This window comes from Vespa crabro, chromosome 2 (genome assembly GCF_910589235.1).
Source record: "Vespa crabro chromosome 2, iyVesCrab1.2, whole genome shotgun sequence".
Taxonomy (NCBI): Eukaryota; Metazoa; Arthropoda; class Insecta; order Hymenoptera; family Vespidae; genus Vespa; species Vespa crabro.
Window position 1 is genome coordinate 11,149,638 of NC_060956.1, and position 14,560 is coordinate 11,164,197.

Below are 14,560 nucleotides of genomic sequence, written 5' to 3' on the forward strand. Positions count from 1 at the left end.
TTGTGCGTCGATAGAATATAAAAGCATTGAAATTGATTGAGATTTCAAATTTCGTTTTTCGACGATACGTCTTTATGAGCTAATAATCGTGTATGACTTATGAAACAAGGTTAAAACGTCGAATCCAAGATTAAATAGATGTTTGATCTTCAGAAACACAATTACCGAATCGATTGGAAACATTTTTAATCTGTGGTACGAGTAATTTCAAAGTTTTCATGATTTTATGTCCGTAATTAACGAAATTTGCATGTGTCGATCTCAATTTCGACAATTTACATGTAAATACTTGTATTTACACATAGTAACAAACTTATATTTTTGTTTCATTATGTATTGTGAGTCGATAGAATATTAAAGCATTGAAATTGATTGAGATTTCAAATTTCGTTTTTCTACGATACGTCTTTATGTGGTAATAATCGTATATGACTTATGAATCAAGGTTGAAACGTCGAATCCAAGATTAAATAGATGTTTGATCTTCAGAAGTCAAATGTCCGAATCGATTGGAAACATTTTTAATCTGTGGTACGAGTAATTTCAAAGTTTTCAAGATTTTATGTCCGTAATTAACGAAATTTGCATGTGTCGATCTAAATTTCAACAATTTACATGTAAATACTCGTATTTACACATAGTAACAAACTTATATTTTTGTTTCATTATGTATTGTGTGTCGATAGAATATTAAAGCATTGAAATTGATTGAGATTTCATATTTCGTTTTTCGACGATACATCTTTATGAGCTAATAATCGTATATCACTTATGAAACAAGGTTAAAACGTCGAATCCAAGATTAAATAGATGTTTGATCTTCAGAAAAACAATGTCCGAATCGATACGTAACATTTTTCAAACTTTGGTACGAGTAATTTCAATGTTTTCACGATTTTATCTCCGCAATTAACGAAATTCGCATGGGTCGCTCCCATTTTTCGACAATATTCATGATAAACTCGTATTTACACATAGTCACAAACTTATATTTAAGTTTCATTATGTATTTCGCGTCGATAGAATATAAAAGCATTGAAATTGATTGAGATTTCAAATTTCGTTTTTCGACGATACGTCTTTATGAGCTAATAATCGTGTATGACTTATGAAACAAGGTTAAAACGTCGAATCCAAGATTAAATAGATGTTTGATCTTCAGAAACACAATTACCGAATCGATTGGAAACATTTTTAATCTGTGGTACGAGTAATTTCAAAGTTTTTAAGATTTAATGTCCGTAATTAACGAAATTTGCATGTGTCGATCTCAATTTCGACAATTTACATGTAAATACTCGTATTTACACATAGTGACAAACTTATATTTTTGTTTCATTATGTATTGTGAGTCGATAGAATATTAAAGCATTGAAATTGATTGAGATTTCATATTTCGTTTTTCGACGATACGTCTTTATGAGCTAATAATCGTATATCACTTATGAAACAAGGTTAAAACGTCGAATCCAAGATTAAATAGATGTTTGATCTTCAGAAAAACAATGTCCGAATCGATAGGTAACATTTTTCAAACTTTGGTACGAGTAATTTCAATGTTTTCACGATTTTATCTCCGCAATTAACGAAATTCGCATGGGTCGCTCTCATTTTTCGACAATATTCATGATAAACTCGTATTTACACATAGTCACAAACTTATATTTAAGTTTCATTATGTATTGTGCGTCGATAGAATATAAAAGCATTGAAATTGATTGAGATTTCAAATTTCGTTTTTCGACGATACGTCTTTATGAGCTAATAATCGTGTATGACTTATGAAACAAGGTTAAAACGTCGAATCCAAGATTAAATAGATGTTTGATCTTCAGAAACACAATTACCGAATCGATTGGAAACATTTTTAATCTGTGGTACGAGTAATTTCAAAGTTTTAAAGATTTTATGTCCGTAATTAACGAAATTTGCATGTGTCGATCTCAATTTCGACAATTTACATGTAAATACTTGTATTTACACATAGTAACAAACTTATATTTTTGTTTCATTATGTATTGTGAGTCGATAGAATATTAAAGCATTGAAATTGATTGAGATTTCAAATTTCGTTTTTCTACGATACGTCTTTATGTTGTAATAATCGTATATGACTTATGAATCAAGGTTGAAACGTCGAATCCAAGATTAAATAGATGTTTGATCTTCAGAAGTCAAATGTCCGAATCGATTGGAAACATTTTTAATCTGTGGTACGAGTAATTTCAAAGTTTTCAAGATTTTATGTCCGTAATTAACGAAATTTGCATGTGTCGATCTAAATTTCAACAATTTACATGTAAATACTCGTATTTACACATAGTAACAAACTTATATTTTTGTTTCATTATGTATTGTGTGTCGATAGAATATTAAAGCATTGAAATTGGTTGAGATTTCATATTTCGTTTTTCGACGATACATCTTTATGAGCTAATAATCGTATATCACTTATGAAACAAGGTTAAAACGTCGAATCCAAGATTAAATAGATGTTTGATCTTCAGAAAAACAATGTCCGAATCGATACGTAACATTTTTCAAACTTTGGTACGAGTAATTTCAATGTTTTCACGATTTTATCTCCGCAATTAACGAAATTCGCATTGGTCGCTCCCATTTTTCGACAATATTCATGATAAACTCGTATTTACACATAGTCACAAACTTATATTTAAGTTTCATTATGTATTTCGCGTCGATAGAATATAAAAGCATTGAAATTGATTGAGATTTCAAATTTCGTTTTTCGACGATACGTCTTTATGAGCTAATAATCGTGTATGACTTATGAAACAAGGTTAAAACGTCGAATCCAAGATTAAATAGATGTTTGATCTTCAGAAACACAATTACCGAATCGATTGGAAACATTTTTAATCTGTGGTACGAGTAATTTCAAAGTTTTCAAGATTTTATGTCCGTAATTAACGAAATTTGCATGTGTCGATCTCAATTTCAACAATTTACATGTAAATACTCGTATTTACACATAGTAACAAACTTATATTTTTGTTTCATTATGTATTGTGTGTCGATAGAATATTAAAGCATTGAAATTGATTGAGATTTCATATTTCGTTTTTCGACGATACATCTTTATGAGCTAATAATCGTATATCACTTATGAAACAAGGTTAAAACGTCGAATCCAAGATTAAATAGATGTTTGATCTTCAGAAAAACAATGTCCGAATCGATAGGTAACATTTTTCAAACTTTGGTACGAGTAATTTCAATGTTTTCACGATTTTATCTCCGCAATTAACGAAATTCGCATGGGTCGCTCCCATTTTTCGACAATATTCATGATAAACTCGTATTTACACATAGTCACAAACTTATATTTAAGTTTCATTATGTATTGTGCGTCGATAGAATATAAAAGCATTGAAATTGATTGAGATTTCAAATTTCGATTTTCGACGATACGTCTTTATGAGCTAATAATCGTGTATGACTTATGAAACAAGGTTAAAACGTCGAATCCAAGATTAAATAGATGTTTGATCTTCAGAAACACAATTACCGAATCGATTGGAAACATTTTTAATCTGTGGTACGAGTAATTTCAAAGTTTTCAAGATTTTATGTCCGTAATTAACGAAATTTGCATGTGTCGATCTCAATTTCGACAATTTACATGTAAATACTCGTATTTACACATAGTGACAAACTTATATTTTTGTTTCATTATGTATTGTGAGTCGATAGAATATTAAAGCATTGAAATTGATTGAGATTTCATATTTCGTTTTTCGACGATACGTCTTTATGAGCTAATAATCGTATATCACTTATGAAACAAGGTTAAAACGTCGAATCCAAGATTAAATAGATGTTTGATCTTCAGAAAAACAATGTCCGAATCGATAGGTAACATTTTTCAAACTTTGGTACGAGTAATTTCAATGTTTTCACGATTTTATCTCCGCAATTAACGAAATTCGCATGGGTCGCTCTCATTTTTCGACAATATTCATGATAAACTCGTATTTACACATAGTCACAAACTTATATTTAAGTTTCATTATGTATTGTGTGTCGATAGAATATAAAAGCATTGAAATTGATTGAGATTTCAAATTTCGTTTTTCGACGATACGTCTTTATGAGCTAATAATCGTGTATGACTTATGAAACAAGGTTAAAACGTCGAATCCAAGATTAAATAGATGTTTGATCTTCAGAAACACAATTACCGAATCGATTGGAAACATTTTTAATCTGTGGTACGAGTAATTTCAAAGTTTTCAAGATTTTATGTCCGTAATTAACGAAATTTGCATGTGTCGATCTCAATTTCGACAATTTACATGTAAATACTTGTATTTACACATAGTAACAAACTTATATTTTTGTTTCATTATGTATTGTGAGTCGATGGAATATTAAAGCATTGAAATTGATTGAGATTTCAAATTTCGTTTTTCTACGATACGTCTTTATGTGGTAATAATCGTATATGACTTATGAATCAAGGTTAAAACGTCGAATCCAAGATTAAATAGATGTTTGATCTTCAGAAGTCAAATGTCCGAATAGATTGGAAACATTTTTAATCTGTGGTACGAGTAATTTCAAAGTATTCAAGATTTTATGTCCGTAATTAACGAAATTTGCATGTGTCGATCTCAATTTCGACAATTTACATGTAAATACTCGTATTTACACATAGTAACAAACTTATATTTTTGTTTCATTATGTATTGTGTGTCGATAGAATATTAAAGCATTGAAATTGATTGAGATTTCATATTTCGTTTTTCGACGATACATCTTTATGAGCTAATAATCGTATATCACTTATGAAACAAGGTTAAAACGTCGAATCCAAGATTAAATAGATGTTTGATCTTCAGAAAAACAATGTCCGAATCGATAGGTAACATTTTTCAAACTTTGGTACGAGTAATTTCAATGTTTTCACGATTTTATCTCCGCAATTAACGAAATTCGCATGGGTCGCTCTCATTTTTCGACAATATTCATGATAAACTCGTATTTACACATAGTCACAAACTTATATTTAAGTTTCATTATGTATTGTGCGTCGATAGAATATAAAAGCATTGAAATTGATTGAGATTTCAAATTTCGTTTTTCGACGATACGTCTTTATGAGCTAATAATCGTGTATGACTTATGAAACAAGGTTAAAACGTCGAATCCAAGATTAAATAGATGTTTGATCTTCAGAAACACAATTACCGAATCGATTGGAAACATTTTTAATCTGTGGTACGAGTAATTTCAAAGTTTTCAAGATTTTATGTCCGTAATTAACGAAATTTGCATGTGTCGATCTCAATTTCGACAATTTACACGTAAATACTCGTATTTACACATAGTGACAAACTTATATTTTTGTTTCATTATGTATTGTGAGTCGATAGAATATTAAAGCATTGAAATTGATTGAGATTTCATATTTCGTTTTTCGACGATACGTCTTTATGAGCTAATAATCGTATATCACTTATGAAACAAGGTTAAAACTTCGAATCCAAGATTAAATAGATGTTTGATCTTCAGAAAAACAATGTCCGAATCGATAGGTAACTTTTTTCAAACTTTGGTACGAGTAATTTCAATGTTTTCACGATATTATATCCGCAATTAACGAAATTCGCATGGGTCGCTCTCATTTTTCGACAATATTGATGATAAACTCGTATTTACACATAGTCACAAACTTATATTTAAGTTTCATTATGTATTGTGCGTCGATAGAATATAAAAGCATTGAAATTGATTGAGATTTCAAATTTCGTATTTCGACGATACGTCTTTATGAGCTAATAATCGTGTATGACTTATGAAACAAGGTTAAAACGTCGAATCCAAGATTAAATAGATGTTTGATCTTCAGAAGTCAAATGTCCGAATCGATTGGAAACATTTTTAATCTGTGGTACGAGTAATTTCAAAGTTTTCAAGATTTTATGTCCGTAATTAACGAAATTTGCATGTGTCGATCTCAATTTCGACAATTTACATGTAAATACTTGTATTTACACATAGTAACAAACTTATATTTTTGTTTCATTATGTATTGTGAGTCGATAGAATATTAAAGCATTGAAATTGATTGAGATTTCAAATTTCGTTTATCTACGATACGTCTTTATGTGGTAATAATCGTATATGACTTATGAATCAAGGTTGAGACGTCGAATCCAAGATTAAATAGATGTTTAATCTTCAGAAGTCAAATGTCCGAATCGATTGGAAACATTTTTAATCTGTGGTACGAGTAATTTCAAAGTTTTCAAGATTTTATGTCCGTAATTAACGAAATTTGCATGTGTCGATCTCAATTTCAACAATTTACATGTAAATACTCGTATTTACACATAGTAACAAACTTATATTTTTGTTTCATTATGTATTGTGTGTCGATAGAATATTAAAGCATTGAAATTGATTGAGATTTCATATTTCGTTTTTCGACGATACATCTTTATGAGCTAATAATCGTATATCACTTATGAAACAAGGTTAAAACGTCGAATCCAAGATTAAATAGATGTTTGATCTTCAGAAAAACAATGACCGAATCGATAGGTAACATTTTTCAAACTTTGGTACGAGTAATTTCAATGTTTTCACGATTTTATCTCCGCAATTAACGAAATTCGCATGGGTCGCTCTCATTTTTCGACAATATTCATGATAAACTCGTATTTACACATAGTCACAAACTTATATTTAAGTTTCATTATGTATTGTGCGTCGATAGAATATAAAAGCATTGAAATTGATTGAGATTTCAAATTTCGTTTTTCGACGATACGTCTTTATGATCTAATAATCGTGTATGACTTATGAAACAAGGTTAAAACGTCGAATCCAAGATTAAATAGATGTTTGATTTTCAGAAACACAATTACCGAATCGATTGGAAACATTTTTAATCTGTGGTACGAGTAATTTCAAAGTTTTCAAGATTTTATGTCCGTAATTAACGAAATTTGCATGTGTCGATCTCAATTTCGACAATTTACACGTAAATACTCGTATTTACACATAGTGACAAACTTATATTTTTGTTTCATTATGTATTGTGAGTCGATAGAATATTAAAGCATTGAAATTGATTGAGATTTCATATTTCGTTTTTCGACGATACGTCTTTATGAGCTAATAATCGTATATCACTTATGAAACAAGGTTAAAACTTCGAATCCAAGATTAAATAGATGTTTGATCTTCAGAAAAACAATGTCCGAATCGATAGGTAACTTTTTTCAAACTTTGGTACGAGTAATTTCAATGTTTTCACGATTTTATATCCGCAATTAACGAAATTCGCATGGGTCGCTCTCATTTTTCGACAATATTGATGATAAACTCGTATTTACACATAGTCACAAACTTATATTTAAGTTTCATTATGTATTGTGCGTCGATAGAATATAAAAGCATTGAAATTGATTGAGATTTCAAATTTCGTATTTCGACGATACGTCTTTATGAGCTAATAATCGTGTATGACTTATGAAACAAGGTTAAAACGTCGAATCCAAGATTAAATAGATGTTTGATCTTCAGAAGTCAAATGTCCGAATCGATTGGAAACATTTTTAATCTGTGGTACGAGTAATTTCAAAGTTTTCAAGATTTTATGTCCGTAATTAACGAAATTTGCATGTGTCGATCTCAATTTCGACAATTTACATGTAAATACTCGTATTTACACATAGTAACAAACTTATATTTTTGTTTCATTATGTATTGTGAGTCGATAGAATATTAAAGCATTGAAATTGATTGAGATTTCATATTTCGTTTTTCGACGATACATCTTTATGAGCTAATAATCGTATATGACTTATGAAACAAGGTTAAAACGTCGAATCCAAGATTAAATAGATGTTTGATCTTCATAAAAACAATGTCCGAATCGATAGGTAACATTTTTCAAACTTTGGTACGAGTAATTTCAATGTTTTCACGATTTTATCTCCGCAATTAACGAAATTCGCATGGGTCGCTCTCATTTTTCGACAATATTCATGATAAACTCGTATTTACACATAGTCACAAACTTATATTTAAGTTTCATTATGTATTGTGTGTCGATAGAATATTAAAGCATTGAAATTGATTGAGATTTCATATTTCGTTTTTCGACGATACATCTTTATGAGCTAATAATCGTATATCACTTATGAAACAATGTTAAAACGTCGAATCCAAGATTAAATAGATGTTTGATCTTCAGAAAAACAATGTCCGAATCGATAGGTAACATTTTTCAAACTTTGGTACGAGTAATTTCAATGTTTTCACGATTTTATCTCCGCAATTAACGAAATTCGCATGGGTCGCTCTCATTTTTCGACAATATTCATGATAAACTCGTATTTACACATAGTCACAAACTTATATTTAAGTTTCATTATGTATTGTGCGTCGATAGAATATAAAAGCATTGAAATTGATTGAGATTTCAAATTTCGTTTTTCGACGATACGTCTTTATGAGCTAATAATCGTGTATGACTTATGAAACAAGGTTAAAACGTCGAATCCAAGATTAAATAGATGTTTGATTTTCAGAAACACAATTACCGAATCGATTGGAAACATTTTTAATCTGTGGTACGAGTAATTTCAAAGTTTTCAAGATTTTATGTCCGTAATTAACGAAATTTGCATGTGTCGATCTCAATTTCGACAATTTACACGTAAATACTCGTATTTACACATAGTGACAAACTTATATTTTTGTTTCATTATGTATTGTGAGTCGATAGAATATTAAAGCATTGAAATTGATTGAGATTTCATATTTCGTTTTTCGACGATACGTCTTTATGAGCTAATAATCGTATATCACTTATGAAACAAGGTTAAAACTTCGAATCCAAGATTAAATAGATGTTTGATCTTCAGAAAAACAATGTCCGAATCGATAGGTAACTTTTTTCAAACTTTGGTACGAGTAATTTCAATGTTTTCACGATTTTATATCCGCAATTAACGAAATTCGCATGGGTCGCTCTCATTTTTCGACAATATTGATGATAAACTCGTATTTACACATAGTCACAAACTTATATTTAAGTTTCATTATGTATTGTGCGTCGATAGAATATAAAAGCATTGAAATTGATTGAGATTTCAAATTTCGTATTTCGACGATACGTCTTTATGAGCTAATAATCGTGTATGACTTATGAAACAAGGTTAAAACGTCGAATCCAAGATTAAATAGATGTTTGATCTTCAGAAGTCAAATGTCCGAATCGATTGGAAACATTTTTAATCTGTGGTACGAGTAATTTAAAAGTTTTCAAGATTTTATGTCCGTAATTAACGAAATTTGCATGTGTCGATCTCAATTTCGACAATTTACATGTAAATACTCGTATTTACACATAGTAACAAACTTATATTTTTGTTTCATTATGTATTGTGAGTCGATAGAATATTAAAGCATTGAAATTGATTGAGATTTCATATTTCGTTTTTCGACGATACATCTTTATGAGCTAATAATCGTATATGACTTATGAAACAAGGTTAAAACGTCGAATCCAAGATTAAATAGATGTTTGATCTTCATAAAAACAATGTCCGAATCGATAGGTAACATTTTTCAAACTTTGGTACGAGTAATTTCAATGTTTTCACGATTTTATCTCCGCAATTAACGAAATTCGCATGGGTCGCTCTCATTTTTCGACAATATTCATGATAAACTCGTATTTACACATAGTCAAAAACTTATATTTAAGTTTCATTATGTATTGTGTGTCGATAGAATATTAAAGCATTGAAATTGATTGAGATTTCATATTTCGTTTTTCGACGATACATCTTTATGAGCTAATAATCGTATATCACTTATGAAACAATGTTAAAACGTCGAATCCAAGATTAAATAGATGTTTGATCTTCAGAAAAACAATGTCCGAATCGATAGGTAACATTTTTCAAACTTTGGTACGAGTAATTTCAATGTTTTCACGATTTTATCTCCGCAATTAACGAAATTCGCATGGTTCGCTCCCATTTTTCGACAATATTCATGATAAACTCGTATTTACACATAGTCACAAACTTATATTTAAGTTTCATTATGTATTGTGCGTCGATAGAATATAAAAGCATTGAAATTGATTGAGATTTCAAATTTCGTTTTTCGACGATACGTCTTTATGAGCTAATAATCGTGTATGACTTATGAAACAAGGTTAAAACGTCGAATCCAAGATTAAATAGATGTTTGATCTTCAGAAACACAATTACCGAATCGATTGGAAACATTTTTAATCTGTGGTACGAGTAATTTCAAAGTTTTCAAGATTTTATGTCCGTAATTAACGAAATTTGCATGTGTCGATCTCAATTTCGACAATTTACACGTAAATACTCGTATTTACACATAGTGACAAACTTATATTTTTGTTTCATTATGTATTGTGAGTCGATAGAATATTAAAGCATTGAAATTGATTGAGATTTCATATTTCGTTTTTCGACGATACGTCTTTATGAGCTAATAATCATATATCACTTATGAAACAAGGTTAAAACTTCGAATCCAAGATTAAATAGATGTTTGATCTTCAGAAAAACAATGTCCGAATCGATAGGTAACATTTTTCAAACTTTGGTACGAGTAATTTCAATGTTTTCACGATTTTATATCCGCAATTAACGAAATTCGCATGGGTCGCTCTCATTTTTCGACAATATTGATGATAAACTCGTATTTACACATAGTCACAAACTTATATTTAAGTTTCATTATGTATTGTGCGTCGATAGAATATAAAAGCATTGAAATTGATTGAGATTTCAAATTTCGTATTTCGACGATACGTCTTTATGAGCTAATAATCGTGTATGACTTATGAAACAAGGTTAAAACGTCGAATCCAAGATTAAATAGATGTTTGATCTTCAGAAGTCAAATGTCCGAATCGATTGGAAACATTTTTAATCTGTGGTACGAGTAATTTCAAAGTTTTCAAGATTTTATGTCCGTAATTAACGAAATTTGCATGTGTCGATCTCAATTTCGACAATTTACATGTAAATACTCGTATTTACACATAGTAACAAACTTATATTTTTGTTTCATTATGTATTGTGAGTCGATAGAATATTAAAGCATTGAAATTGATTGAGATTTCATATTTCGTTTTTCGACGATACATCTTTATGAGCTAATAATCGTATATGACTTATGAAACAAGGTTAAAACGTCGAATCCAAGATTAAATAGATGTTTGATCTTCATAAAAACAATGTCCGAATCGATAGGTAACATTTTTCAAACTTTGAAACGAGTAATTTCAATGTTTTCACGATTTTATCTCCGCAATTAACGAAATTCGCATGGGTCGCTCTCATTTTTCGACAATATTCATGATAAACTCGTATTTACACATAGTCACAAACTTATATTTAAGTTTCATTATGTATTGTGTGTCGATAGAATATAAAAGCATTGAAATTGATTGAGATTTCAAATTTCGTTTTTCGACGATACGTCTTTATGAGCTAATAATCGTGTATGACTTATGAAACAAGGTTAAAACGTCGAATCCAAGATTAAATAGATGTTTGATCTTCAGAAACACAATTACCGAATCGATTGGAAACATTTTTAATCTGTGGTACGAGTAATTTCAAAGTTTTCAAGATTTTATGTCCGTAATTAACGAAATTTGCATGTGTCGATCTCAATTTCGACAATTTACATGTAAATACTTGTATTTACACATAGTAACAAACTTATATTTTTGTTTCATTATGTATTGTGAGTCTATAGAATATTAAAGCATTGAAATTGATTGAGATTTCAAATTTCGTTTTTCTACGATACGTCTTTATGTGGTAATAATCGTATATGACTTATGAATCAAGGTTAAAACGTCGAATCCAAGATTAAATAGATGTTTGATCTTCAGAAGTCAAATGTCCGAATCGATTGGAAACATTTTTAATCTGTGGTACGAGTAATTTCAAAGTTTTCAAGATTTTATGTCCGTAATTAACGAAATTTGCATGTGTCGATCTCAATTTCGACAATTTACATGTAAATACTCGTATTTACACATAGTAACAAACTTATATTTTTGTTTCATTATGTATTGTGTGTCGATAGAATATTAAAGCTTTGAAATTGATTGAGATTTCATATTTCGTTTTTCGACGATACATCTTTATGAGCTAATAATCGTATATCACTTATGAAACAAGGTTAAAACGTCGAATCCAAGATTAAATAGATGTTTGATCTTCAGAAAAACAATGTCCGAATCGATAGGTAACATTTTTCAAACTTTGGTACGAGTAATTTCAATGTTTTCACGATTTTATCTCCGCAATTAACGAAATTCGCATGGGTCGCTCTCATTTTTCGACAATATTCATGATAAACTCGTATTTACACATAGTCACAAACTTATATTTAAGTTTCATTATGTATTGTGCGTCGATAGAATATAAAAGCATTGAAATTGATTGAGATTTCAAATTTCGTTTTTCGACGATACGTCTTTATGAGCTAATAATCGTGTATGACTTATGAAACAAGGTTAAAACGTCTAATCCAAGATTAAATAGATGTTTGATCTTCAGAAACACAATTACCGAATCGATTGGAAACATTTTTAATCTGTGGTACGAGTAATTTCAAAGTTTTCAAGATTTTATGTCCGTAATTAACGAAATTTGCATGTGTCGATCTCAATTTCGACAATTTACATGTAAATACTTGTATTTACAAATAGTAACAAACTTATATTTTTGTTTCATTATGTATTGTGAGTCGATAGAATATTAAAGCATTGAAATTGATTGAGATTTCAAATTTCGTTTTTCTACGATACGTCTTTATGTGGTAATAATCGTATATCACTTATGAAACAAGGTTAAAACGTCGAATCCAAGATTAAATAGATGTTTGATCTTCAGAAAAACAATGTCCGAATCTATAGGTAACATTTTTCAAACTTTGGTACGAGTAATTTCAATGTTTTCACGATTTTATCTCCGCAATTAACGAAATTCGCATGGGTCGCTCCCATTTTTCGACAATATTCATGATAAACTCGTATTTACACATAGTCACAAACTTATATTTAAGTTTCATTATGTATTGTGCGTCGATAGAATATAAAAGCATTGAAATTGATTGAGATTTCATATTTCGTTTTTCGACGATACATCTTTATGAGCTAATAATCGTATATCACTTATGAAACAATGTTAAAACGTCGAATCCAAGATTAAATAGATGTTTGATCTTCAGAAAAACAATGTCCGAATCGATAGGTAACATTTTTCAAACTTTGGTACGAGTAATTTCAATGTTTTCACGATTTTATCTCCGCAATTAACGAAATTCGCATGGGTCGCTCCCATTTTTCGACAATATTCATGATAAACTCGTATTTACACATAGTCACAAACTTATATTTAAGTTTCATTATGTATTGTGAGTCGATAGAATATTAAAGCATTGAAATTGATTGAGATTTCATATTTCGTTTTTCGACGATACGTCTTTATGAGCTAATAATCGTATATCACTTATGAAACAAGGTTAAAACTTCGAATCCAAGATTAAATAGATGTTTGATCTTCAGAAAAACAATGTCCGAATCGATAGGTAACATTTTTCAAACTTTGGTACGAGTAATTTCAATGTTTTCACGATTTTATATCCGCAATTAACGAAATTCGCATGGGTCGCTCTCATTTTTCGACAATATTGATGATAAACTCGTATTTACACATAGTCACAAACTTATATTTAAGTTTCATTATGTATTGTGCGTCGATAGAATATAAAAGCATTGAAATTGATTGAGATTTCAAATTTCGTATTTCGACGATACGTCTTTATGAGCTAATAATCGTGTATGACTTATGAAACAAGGTTAAAACGTCGAATCCAAGATTAAATAGATGTTTGATCTTCAGAAGTCAAATGTCCGAATCGATTGGAAAAATTTTTAATCTGTGGTACGAGTAATTTCAAAGTTTTCAAGATTTTATGTCCGTAATTAACGAAATTTGCATGTGTCGATCTCAATTTCGACAATTTACATGTAAATACTCGTATTTACACATAGTAACAAACTTATATTTTTGTTTCATTATGTATTGTGAGTCGATAGAATATTAAAGCATTGAAATTGATTGAGATTTCATATTTCGTTTTTCGACGATACATCTTTATGAGCTAATAATCGTATATGACTTATGAAACAAGGTTAAAACGTCGAATCCAAGATTAAATAGATGTTTGATCTTCATAAAAACAATGTCCGAATCGATAGGTAACATTTTTCAAACTTTGAAACGAGTAATTTCAATGTTTTCACGATTTTATCTCCGCAATTAACGAAATTCGCATGGGTCGCTCTCATTTTTCGACAATATTCATGATAAACTCGTATTTACACATTGTCACAAACTTATATTTAAGTTTCATTATGTATTGTGTGTCGATAGAATATAAAAGCATTGAAATTGATTGAGATTTCAAATTTCGTTTTTCGACGATACGTCTTTATGAGCTAATAATCGTG